The following is a 10,773-nucleotide window of genomic DNA, read 5'->3' on the forward strand; positions in this document are numbered from 1 at the left end:
TTACTGTTCGTACTTGCTAAGTGAGGGTAACAATAAAAAATCACTATTCAAGCACTTCCCCTTTCAGCTGATAGTTCATTGCCAATGCAGGATGAAAGCATGGATGCAGTATGCTGGACGCGATGATCTCCTGAGTAAGCCGGCCAGCCTATTGTACGCAACGTACAGGGTTTGTAGCGACCATTTTACTGCTCAAAGTTTCATGGACCCTGGGCACACAAGGCTTACAAGAATGGCTGTTCCCAGTGTGCAACCAGCTGCACCATGTAAGTGATTGACTGAAACTCAAATATGTGCAATAGCAGCCACTTGTATTGAATCAGTGGCGACAGTTAACTGTGAAGATCTTTGTAGCCGATGGAGAAACCTCACTACAGAAGTAACACTTGGAAAGTCTTAAACTCTGTGAATTGTGGGCTATTACCTTCCTAACAGCAGCTTTACATTTCTGTCATGTTTTGATGCTCTGGACCTGCGCAACTTGTTTTGAAAGACTTTAAAGGGCTATTTCACGTTATCTTCAAGCCTGAGTGCACATGTACGTATACCTTTCATCAGTGAAAGCTGCTACTGTTGATAATTCCAAAAATCACAAATTACTTGTTTCCTAGTTGGTGCCGTCTCTTTTCTTCCACGTTCGACCAATTTATGCGTTTGAAAGAGCTGTTTAAGTTTCCCCATGCTACAAGCTTTGTAACTTGTACCAACTGCACATATATGCAGGTTCTCTGAGCGTCGCTTCATGTAGTGACTGTGACATGGCTGCAGAAGCTGCACTGCAAGGTGCGGATGAGCTTCAGTTTGTGTTATTTTAAGCCTCTTACTGACACATTGTCGTAATTTCATTTCTTCAGGACCTGCGGTAGAGGCTTCAAATAGCGGCTCCCACACATTGAGGTGCCCCGATGAACAGGGTGCGTTCAGTGTCGCGATTTCTTTTTTTTTACCCAAATTGACTGTTGACCAAACCTCTGCAGGTGGCAGCTCCCTTGTAGCTGGTGAAAGAATTTCTGCTGATTCGTCTTGCCGGAGAAAACCTTAACCAGTCGTTCAGCTGTCACAAAAGGAACCTGTGTGGCCGGTAAGTTGTATGTTCACTTTAATACCAGAGTGGATTGATATAGAGACTTCCGCAGGCCGCTCGCAAGATTGTTCCGACAGCACTGTCCGAGGCACTGAACAAGCTTCACAAGACCCTCCAGAAGACGTCTCCGCCAACAGCTCCACGCCTGAGTGCCTTAGAGATAATGGTGACTATGCTTTTATTGCAGCAGTTTTTAATGTGCTATTTTATGTTTAGGACATTCTGAGGAAACTATCCTCAAAAGGACAATACGTGTGCACTTACAAAATGTAAGGGTGGGCTCTGAGTGATTTTCATTTTTTTGTGCATTGTCAACATTGTGAATGGTTTGTTTTTAGGTAGTGGAATCGAAAACTTTGTACCACAGAAAGTTGTGCACCTTGGGTCTGAAAGAGCGAGGAAAGTGCTCGTATGGGATTAGTTGTTCTTTGCTTTTACATCAATTTTTTTGTTTATTGTAGTGCGTTCCTGTGTGCCAGTGACAATGTCTCCATCAATGAAGTACAAGCAAACCATTAAACATCTGCAAGCCAAAGTAGCAGCACAGCGGAAAACTATCAAAAGACTGCAGAGACAGCCTCACCGAGCACCGTCATCGACTTCGAAGGCCCTTGAAGTTATCCGACCGCACGTCACCGAGGAGGTTTTTAAACTTCTTTCTGCACATGTTCGCTTGAGGCCCAAACGCAAGGGCAAGCGGTTACCCGTGTGGTTCAAGAAATTCGCTCTTCACTTAAACTTCCGAGGTCCGCGAGCATACCGATTTCTGGCTCCATATCTTTCTTTGCCCTCCCGGCGTTCATTAAGGAGGTGGCTAGCTAATGTAAAGATGACTCCGGGCATAATTCCAGGAATCCTTACTTCCATTGCAACAAATACTCATGCTTGGAATGAACGGGACCGAGTGTGCGCTTTAGTTTTCGACGAAATAGCACTCAAAAAGAATTTGTACTATGATGCTTCAAGAGACGTTGTCCAGGGTTTTACAGATGATGGCACTCATCGCACTTCAACCATCGCTAATCGAGCACTGGTTTTTCTGCTTGTTGGTGTTTCGAGAAAGTGCGTTCAACCGGTTGCTTTTACTATAGGGCACACATCAACACCATCATCTGTTATGCATAACTTGCTGGTGTCACTCATTTTGGAGCTTAGGAGCATTAATATTGCAGTGAAAGCAGTCATTTGTGACCAGGGCAGTTCAAATGTAAGTCTCGCTAACCAACTAAGAGTGACTGTAGCAAAGCCTTTTTTTGAAGTTAATGGTGAGCGGGTATATTACATTTTTGATGTTCCGCATTTAATTAAAACAACGCGCAATAATGTCCAAGCACACAAGTTATACATTGGGGATGACATTGTTAACTGGTCGCACATTGTAAGCCTTTACCAATCCTCACATGAGTTGCGGTTGCGATTGGCTCCAAAGTTGACTGAACGGCACGTTCATCAGAAACCTTTTTCTAATATGAAGGTCAGCAGAGCAACTCAGGCCCTCAGTGCATCAGTTTCGATTGCTATCACGGCAATGGTGTATGCGAAGGTGCTGCCTGCCTCGGCCATCACTACAGCTCAATTTTGTGATCGTATTGACAGGATTTTCGATGCCTTGAACAGCTCGAGTAAAAAAAGAACTTCGCAAAAGCTGCAGCATGCAATCATGAAAAATGATTCAGAGCTGATTGACTTCCTCCGAGGCCAGCTTCCCTGGATTGCATCATGGCAGTTTGTTGGCAGACGTCAACCACAAACCATCGTAGGTTGGCAAATTACAATTCAGGCAATTTGTCAACTATGGGACGACCTCTCCAAAAATTACAATTTTGAATACCTGTTAACACGCGGGCTTCAACAGGATCCTCTGGAGAACATATTTGGCCACATTAGGCAAAAACATGGTTGCAACACCAACCCCAATGTAGCACAATTTATTTGTGGCCTGAAGCACATCTGCATAAGAAAACTCTTCAAGCTGTCAGAATACGGAAATGTCGAGGATGATGAATGTGACCTCCTCCAAGAGCAGCTCTCGCCATTCTCCCTCACCAGTGCGTCTCTTGTGGATAATGAGGAGTGTGCACAGCCACAGCCTGACGACTTTCCCACTCTAGACGATCTCTCTGAACTTGCGACAAACATTCACTCCAATATTATCGATGACTCCGCTGCATATTATGTAGCTGGTTTTCTCATCAAACACTTCCTTCGCAATGCATGTGACGGTTGTAGTTGCCCACAGTTACTGAAAGACGACAGTGAGACGCTTAAGGGTACCCACCAGTATTTCACAATGCTCAAAGCATACCACGTCCCCAGCAAACTTTTTGGGAATCTCACTGTGCCATCAGAAGCAGCTTTTGCATACGTACAACAACTTGAATCTCACTTTCTTGCCATAATTGAGGCCACTGCACATCACCTGAAAGTGTGCGATGTTTTGTATCACCATCTGTCAAGTGTTGGCGATTTTCATTTCTGCTCTGCTGGGTGTCGCGCTAAGTTTCTGAAAATGTTTTGCCGGGTTCGTTTATGTTGGCATGTGCGTTTTGTGAACCGAAACTTAGACAGGGTTAGGTTCCAGTCTTCAATCTCGGGCATACAGCTTGACAAGTTCAAAGGTTAGCAATTAGTGGCGGGTTTACACTAAAGTATTCGAGTTGAGCCGAATCCTGCAATAGCTTTGTTATGTTATTACTTCGTTACAGCAGACTTCATTATGGTCTTATATGCTTATATTCAGTTCAACTGGACTAACCACTCCTTCGTTGCATTCATTGTTTTGGTTACCCGCTATGAGGAGTACGAACACTGTGTATTCGCTCGAAGTGATTTGCATAACCTTAAAAAGAATGTTGGGTATCCTGTCTGTATTTTTTGTAGCAAATACGGGCGAACTGTACACTTTACTGTGGGTCGCTTGGTCACTGTGCATGCTTTATCTCTCCAGCTCAAGTAATATATCGATAACAAAACCGCTTGTTGAAATGTCTTCGAGCGGGTAAGGAACACAGTATGAAGTGGGCACGGTTCATGTTATCACGCTTTTCCTATTTTAGCTTCTCATCAACCTCCTCATCTCGCCCATCAAAATTTTCAAAAGAATACCCAAACTTGTAGCGTTTGATGGGACTGCGGACGCTGCCATTTTATTTTTATATAGCTTGTGAGTGATAACGTACGATGTAGAGCCTTTGTGAAAAATAATGAGCCAAAGTGGTTCCCTTCTGCTATTTATTAGCCCTGTAATACCGCTCTCGTAGCACCAATTAAGGTCCACAATTCTGGATAAGTGATGACTACAATCTATTTTAGCTCGCAAGCGTCACAGCAACACCCACACGCAAATCACTTGGGATCTTAAGTTTTTGATGAAGGCGACGCATAACAAAAGCCACAAGACCTGCCAGTGTTGTAGCATAAAGTTTGTCTTTCACGTAGTGAGCAAGCTGCAAAGCCCTACCTTTCTGAGGACAAGCAGGCATCAAGTCTGCTTTTTTTTCATTTTGGACTAGCTGTTCTTAAGCACAGCCAGCACACTGCACCTTTGCCTTTCTGCTATATTGTGTCGTGTGGTTTCTGTGCGCTCTTTTTTTCTATGCATTATTTCGGTTAACCCCAGGCGTGATTCGCGACTTCATTGCTGTGTATACGTCACTTATTCCTTCTTCATCAGCATTGTGCGCTGTGTTTTTGCCATAGATCCTTACTTACCCACTGGCCCGGTGTGTCATACTTGACCAGCTTCTCGGCTTCTGCCAACTCTAGCGATGTGTGCGTTGTCTGTGTTCTCTATGTATTTGTTACAATATTTGTTACAATTTATTTGTAAGGCGAGATGCATTTGTTGTCTACCTTTGTCATATTGTGCTTTTTATATTCTCATACTCTACCCCTGCCTTTGAATAAAACATTGCGGATGCTCTGTTTCTTTGACTGATATATACATTGATCACTTGTTCCAAAAGAAAAACACAAGCGCGATGAATAAAACCGTAGTGAATTATCATTACCTGCATCTCTTTTTATTATAACTCAATCGAAATAAAAATTACGTCACGACCGATTCGCACGAACCACTGAACAAAACAAAGCAGGGAATCGCTAAATCAAAACGACCTACAAAAACTATCCATTTGGGCGATGAATAGTGGTCTGAAATCATGAACTTTCGTCATAGCCAAACGTCGGTTATGCAAAGTAATTCAAAATTTGCGCCAGTGAAACCGAAACCGGAAGCGCACGCCACTTGCTCTCATCAACCACTAGGTGTGCAAGAGTCGATTGGGCCGCTGGGGTCTATGGGAGTGTCCACTCTTCACCTTTTTTTATTTCTCTATGCTCCAGAGATATTCTGTGGTGCGTTTAGAAAAAGTGGTTAACGACTTAGAGTACTATGTACTCTACTATGGGAGAGCTTAAAGCCGTCCCGCGAAGGCACGAACCTACTGACCACAGTACATTGTGTCATTGTCTGGGAGAAGCGTGCCTTAACAGTCACAAATACGACACAAGCCATGCTTCGTGTTCTCCATGGTGACCCTACCATCACGTTCAGTTTTTGTACAAATATTTGCTCAACGATTCAAGGTACTGTAAGCAATACAACTGCGCTGAAAATAACGCTGTTTTAAACATCTGCTCTTTAAATGAGTTTTTCGATAGACGTTTAAACAAGCGAGAGAAAAATATAATATAAGTTTAGTGGCGGTTAAGATTGAGCAAACGCCAGAGCTAGCTTGTCGGCGTCACCTTCTGGCGAACGAAGGTTGAGTTTTCTTTCTTCATTTATTCACCCTTTTTTAGTATGCTGCTTCGTCAGTTTTGTCTTCTCTCTGTTTTATGACTTTCTTCCTCCTCGTAACGCTCTTGCGAGGGGGCGAGGGGTGCCAACTAGAGGCGGCATTCGATGAGTTTGGTACAGTTGTACTGCTCTCGCAGTTGTCCCTCCGCTTCGAGAGTGTAGGCGGGGGCCAGTACGCCAGAACACTGTAAAGGTGGGGGGGATAGTGCCTAGAATACACTTACAATCTAGGCACTATAGCGGGTGTGGCCAGGGAGGTCCTGGAGTGGCGGAGGGGCTCCGTGAATGGAGCCGACGCGCCGCCATATTGCTCAAGGCACAAAGCGAATGGACGCTTGTAGCGTACGTGGTTTTAGCGTTGTTTTTGTGTTAGTAATGTTGCTTGTGGTGCCTTTAACTGAACAAGACGGTTCTGAACACGTCTGTGATGACACTTCGTGGGTTCGTGGATTCGTGCATTTGACTGCACGAATCGTGTGAAGCGGGCACCGGGAACAACTTTCCATGTGTAAGTATAGGTTCGCTTCGTTCGCTCACTTTTCCTCTCACATATTTGTTTTCGCAACTATGACTGCATTCGCGAGTAAATAGACTGCCTTCTTGCGTCCGGGTGAACAGAGACACTTCGAAAGTAATTTTTTCACGTTTCCGGATTTTAAAGACGTCATAGTGTGCGGCAGATGGGAGTGCGCTCTGAAGCGAGAAGGTTAAGCGCCCCCCCCCAAAAAAAAAAAATTGACGACTTATGTTCAGTAGACATGTTGAAGCAGGCTTCTTCGATGAGACTGGTCAAATAACGAGACGACGAGATTGTAATATTGCTAACCGTGTTGCATCGTTTCCATGCGAACTTACAAATGTCAGTACGTGAGTGTGCTTAATACAAGTGAGCGGTTCGGTTTTGTAAAGTAGTTAATGTCGCACTGGCTCTGCATTTCTGGGATTTCGAGTTTCTTATATGTTTGCATGAGCACTGCACTCACAATAGCAAAATTTCTGATGCTGCGATATGCCCCTCTTTATGTAGGAGAAAAAGAAAATGAGCTTCTCTGAAAGGTCAGGGAAATAAACACTTTCGCCTAAAGCGCCTCTCATCGACGGAGCTGTTGAAATCCCGCCACCCCCAAGCTTTACCCACAAATAAACTGGTACAGGCAAAAAAAACTGTAATACAATTAGCAGCTGAAAAAAGAACGGTAATCGTAGCAGTGCCAACTGGCCTTTTCAAATGTATTGACGCTTCTCGGAATTTCATTCATCAGATAATGGAGCAAAACGTGTTATCAGATGAAAAATTGGAAGTTTTCCAAGCATCGTTTTTTCCGGATATCCAGGAGCTTCTCAAACGAGTACGTGAAAAAAAGACATAACCCCCCACCCCCACCCCCAACCCCATAATGAAAAAGAGTTTGCACACACGCTGTCTTGCTATTCGCCAAGGGCTTATGGTCGTGTGCGAGTGAAACTTTTACTTTCGCTGCATCTCCTCAATCGTTACTTCTGCTGCGAGGCAACTGTGTAAACATATTATGCGAATTGATATCCCTGAGTACTTTTTAGGGGCGAAGCTCCTTAGGGCGTGGGCTGTCCGTCCCTTGTAGCCTGTATGTAGCCACCTCTAGTTTAGTTCTTGCAGTGTTCACTAGATGGCGGTACCGTCCCCTGTATGTAGCCACCTCTAGTTCAGTTTTTGCAGTGTTCACTAGATGGCGGTACCGTCTCCTGTATGTAGCCACCTCTCGTTTAGTTCTTGTAGTGTTTACTAGATGGTGGTACTTGTAGCTGATGATGAAAAGATGCAAGATGTTATAAACTAGAAAGCGGTACTTGTAGTTGATGAAAGACGCGAGATCTTTGATGTCACATATGGCGCGTGTCATTGGTTGAAGGCAATCGTTCGATTTAGTGCGGCGACGTACGCTAGGGGGAGCGATGTAATAAAATCGAGTGAGCAAAATGTACAGAGGATTCATGGTTTACCAGGTTTACCTCCGGAGCTTCGCCCACTCATCATCATTCACTTCGTGGATATGGCGGAATTTTTTTTACTGCGAAAGCAACACGGATCACGCGAGGCGCTGTAGATGTCCACCACCGCTCGTATTAGTATCGAACGACAAAAAATCTGTAATTAAAAAACCTTAATGACACAATGGGATTCCAGCCCGGATCAGCTGCGTGCCTGCCCGGTATTCTGCCACTGGGCCACGCTATAGTGCTATGAACTCGTTTCTGAATTGGCCTTAGGCAGGCTTGCTGTCGGGAAAGGAATGACGGCAAGATGAGTAATAAAGCGTTTTGGAACTTCAAAGGAACAGCCAGGCGTCACACAATGCGAATCGCGTAACGACTGGGTCTTCCAATGCTCGAACACTTTAGAAAACGTTTTCGTGATGACCAATTAACTGTGGCGCATATCCACTTGACGCATATTTCTTCGTGGTCGTCAGCCACTGCTGACATCAAAGAATTGCATAAAATTTCCAACAAGTGTGCAGCGGACTGCATGATTGCCTCAATCCAGTGACAAATATGTCAGCAGTTCTCGGCAGTGGGCGCGTGCCGCTCCTATAGTTCGGCCGTGTTCTTAGAATACAAAAAAAACTTGGAGGACGCTTTTGAGGGTAGAAAATGATAGCGGAATCGGGCCCTGGGCCACCAACATGGCCTTCTGAATCGCTCGCCTTGCTGCGGTTCTCGGCGCATGGCAGCCGTGCCGAAAGAAATTCTTCGTTTACCGAATCGGCCAAGGATCTCCAAGGCCACACTCGAACACACGCAGCTGCCAACTTTGCTGAATGTTCTCGCCCATGATAGTTAAATCATTCTGAGCGCATTATAAAGGATGTGCATTTAGGACCCCCATTCGTGGCACCATGGATTCGCAACTTCTGGCACCTGGCACGATTCTACGCTTCATATAGTATTTTTTTAAATAGTTTCAAGCAATGACGTCACTCGATGGTACAGAACACATGCTTGCTACGCAGAAAGACTTGGTTGTATTCTCGCGCACGAATATTTTTATTATTCGTTTTGTTTACGTCTTTCTCGATTTTTCTACCACGGACAACGTTGATTTTTCGCTCACTACCAATGACGACGACGACAAAATAATTCCGCGAAACGAGCTCTTTAACGCTATCGCATTAATTCGTTCGGGCCGCGTCCGCCATAATACAGAGAAACCGTCTACTTATAACCCTGTGCACCTTATCTCGCATAAAACATGTATACGTAAGTTATATCAATCACCATAAAACAAGTACGGACCCTCTTGAGATAGATTTATTACAGACCGCATATAACCTATAGGTAGACTGTGTTCTGGTTTTGTGTAAAAGGGTTGCCTGTGAAAATGAGGCACTGCTATTCGCTCTGCTTTATGGTGGGCTAGTTGGCGAGCCATGTTTTTTGAAGCAGCAGCGCACGGAATACAGACCAGGCACGCATAAGAGACGCAAACGCAAACGTTGTGCAGCAACTGATGAATTATTTTTGAATGGGCTCTGCTCATGTGTGTGAGAACTCACACATACGCACGACAGCAGTGACAATAATAAAAACAAACACAAGAACAAAAAACAAACACAAACAAGATCATCGAAAACCACGTGCTGCTGATAAGAAGTTTTCAAAAGAAAGAGAATGTGGTTATATACCAATGTATGGGCGCACTTTTTTCAGAGATTGATGCCGAGAGGCAACTGCTACACTTAGCTTTCCACTTGTCGATTTCAATCGCCCGACCTTTTTTCTCTCTTTTCCTTCTCGCGTTCGTTGCACGGAACATCCGCACTTGTTAGCGTGGTAGCACAGCCACAATCCGTATGTAATGTGTGCTGCTTCTTCAAAAATCTTCCTATTTGACAATACTTTGCTGTGTCCGACAGTACTTTTCCTTTTCCGGCCTCTGCCAGTACTGTGCGGAGGTAGCTGACACCTACCACATGATATGGGCATGCTAACTCAATCCGTCTTTACCCTCGAACCCAAATGCAACAAGAGAGGACTGGGAGGCGGCCCTGCTCGGTTGTCAGGACCTTGCGACCCAACGAGCCCTGCTCCAGCGTGCCAGGACAGCGGCCACGACCATGGGGGTCCCTGACTAGGGACTCCACCTAGTACTGAGGGGAGGCTGACCTATTAGAGGCTGGTCTCCATAGCAACCTCTGTTTTTATTGTTAAATAAATGTTTACTACTGCTACTACTAAAATATTCCCGCTGCGTTTGCAGGCAGGACGTGACGGGGAGGTGGTGGTACTTCGACGGAAGCCGTTGTGCCGAGTGGGACTTCACGAATGGCGAGTGTCCGGTCAACGGGACCGGCAACATGCATGCCTCGCTGCAGGACTGCCGCGACCAGTGCGAGGGCGAACGCGATGGTGAGAGTGGCGTCCATGTCGACACGACGTCCCCATGCAAAGACCTGGGGTGGTGACATCCGACTTGCGGTCTTAACAACGTTTGGGTTTTAAGTCGCAAAACGCCACGTGGTCACGACGAACACCATTGCGAAGGACTCCGGAAATTACTATCATCTGGTTTTATTTAACGTATTAGATGCGGAGCATCTAATACTCGAGGCTTGTAGTGCGGCGCCGTCCGCAAGCTTCCTCCTCCTTCTTCCACCATCTGTGCATCCCTTCCTCCTCTACACACCGCGCGCGCTTCACTCCTCCACCATCTGTGCACCCTTCCTCCTCTACACACCGCGCGCGCTTCTCCTCTTCACGAACATTCGCTAGCTGTATAATGTAGCGCGCATGCGCCGTCACGCTTCGAGAACATCGGCAGCTGACGCGAGCGCATGCGCCGTCGCGCTTCGAGAACATCGGCAGCTGACGCGCGCGCATGCGCCGTTGCGCTTCTCCCCCTTCTCGAACA

The 10,773-nt window shown here is 45.6% G+C and overlaps 1 long non-coding RNA gene across 1 annotated transcript; it reads left to right on the forward strand.

The window, feature by feature from the left end:
• The first annotated feature begins 890 nt into the window (after positions 1–890).
• LOC142767289 (uncharacterized) lies at positions 891–1,870 on the forward strand. The gene is made up of 3 exons (XR_012884806.1): positions 891–1,081; positions 1,137–1,250; positions 1,546–1,870. It is a non-coding gene; the product is annotated as an uncharacterized LOC142767289 (long non-coding RNA).
• Positions 1,871–10,773: the final 8,903 nt, after the last annotated feature.

The sequence above is a fragment of the Rhipicephalus microplus genome, chromosome 7 (assembly GCF_043290135.1).
Source record: "Rhipicephalus microplus isolate Deutch F79 chromosome 7, USDA_Rmic, whole genome shotgun sequence".
NCBI lineage: Eukaryota > Metazoa > Arthropoda > Arachnida > Ixodida > Ixodidae > Rhipicephalus > Rhipicephalus microplus.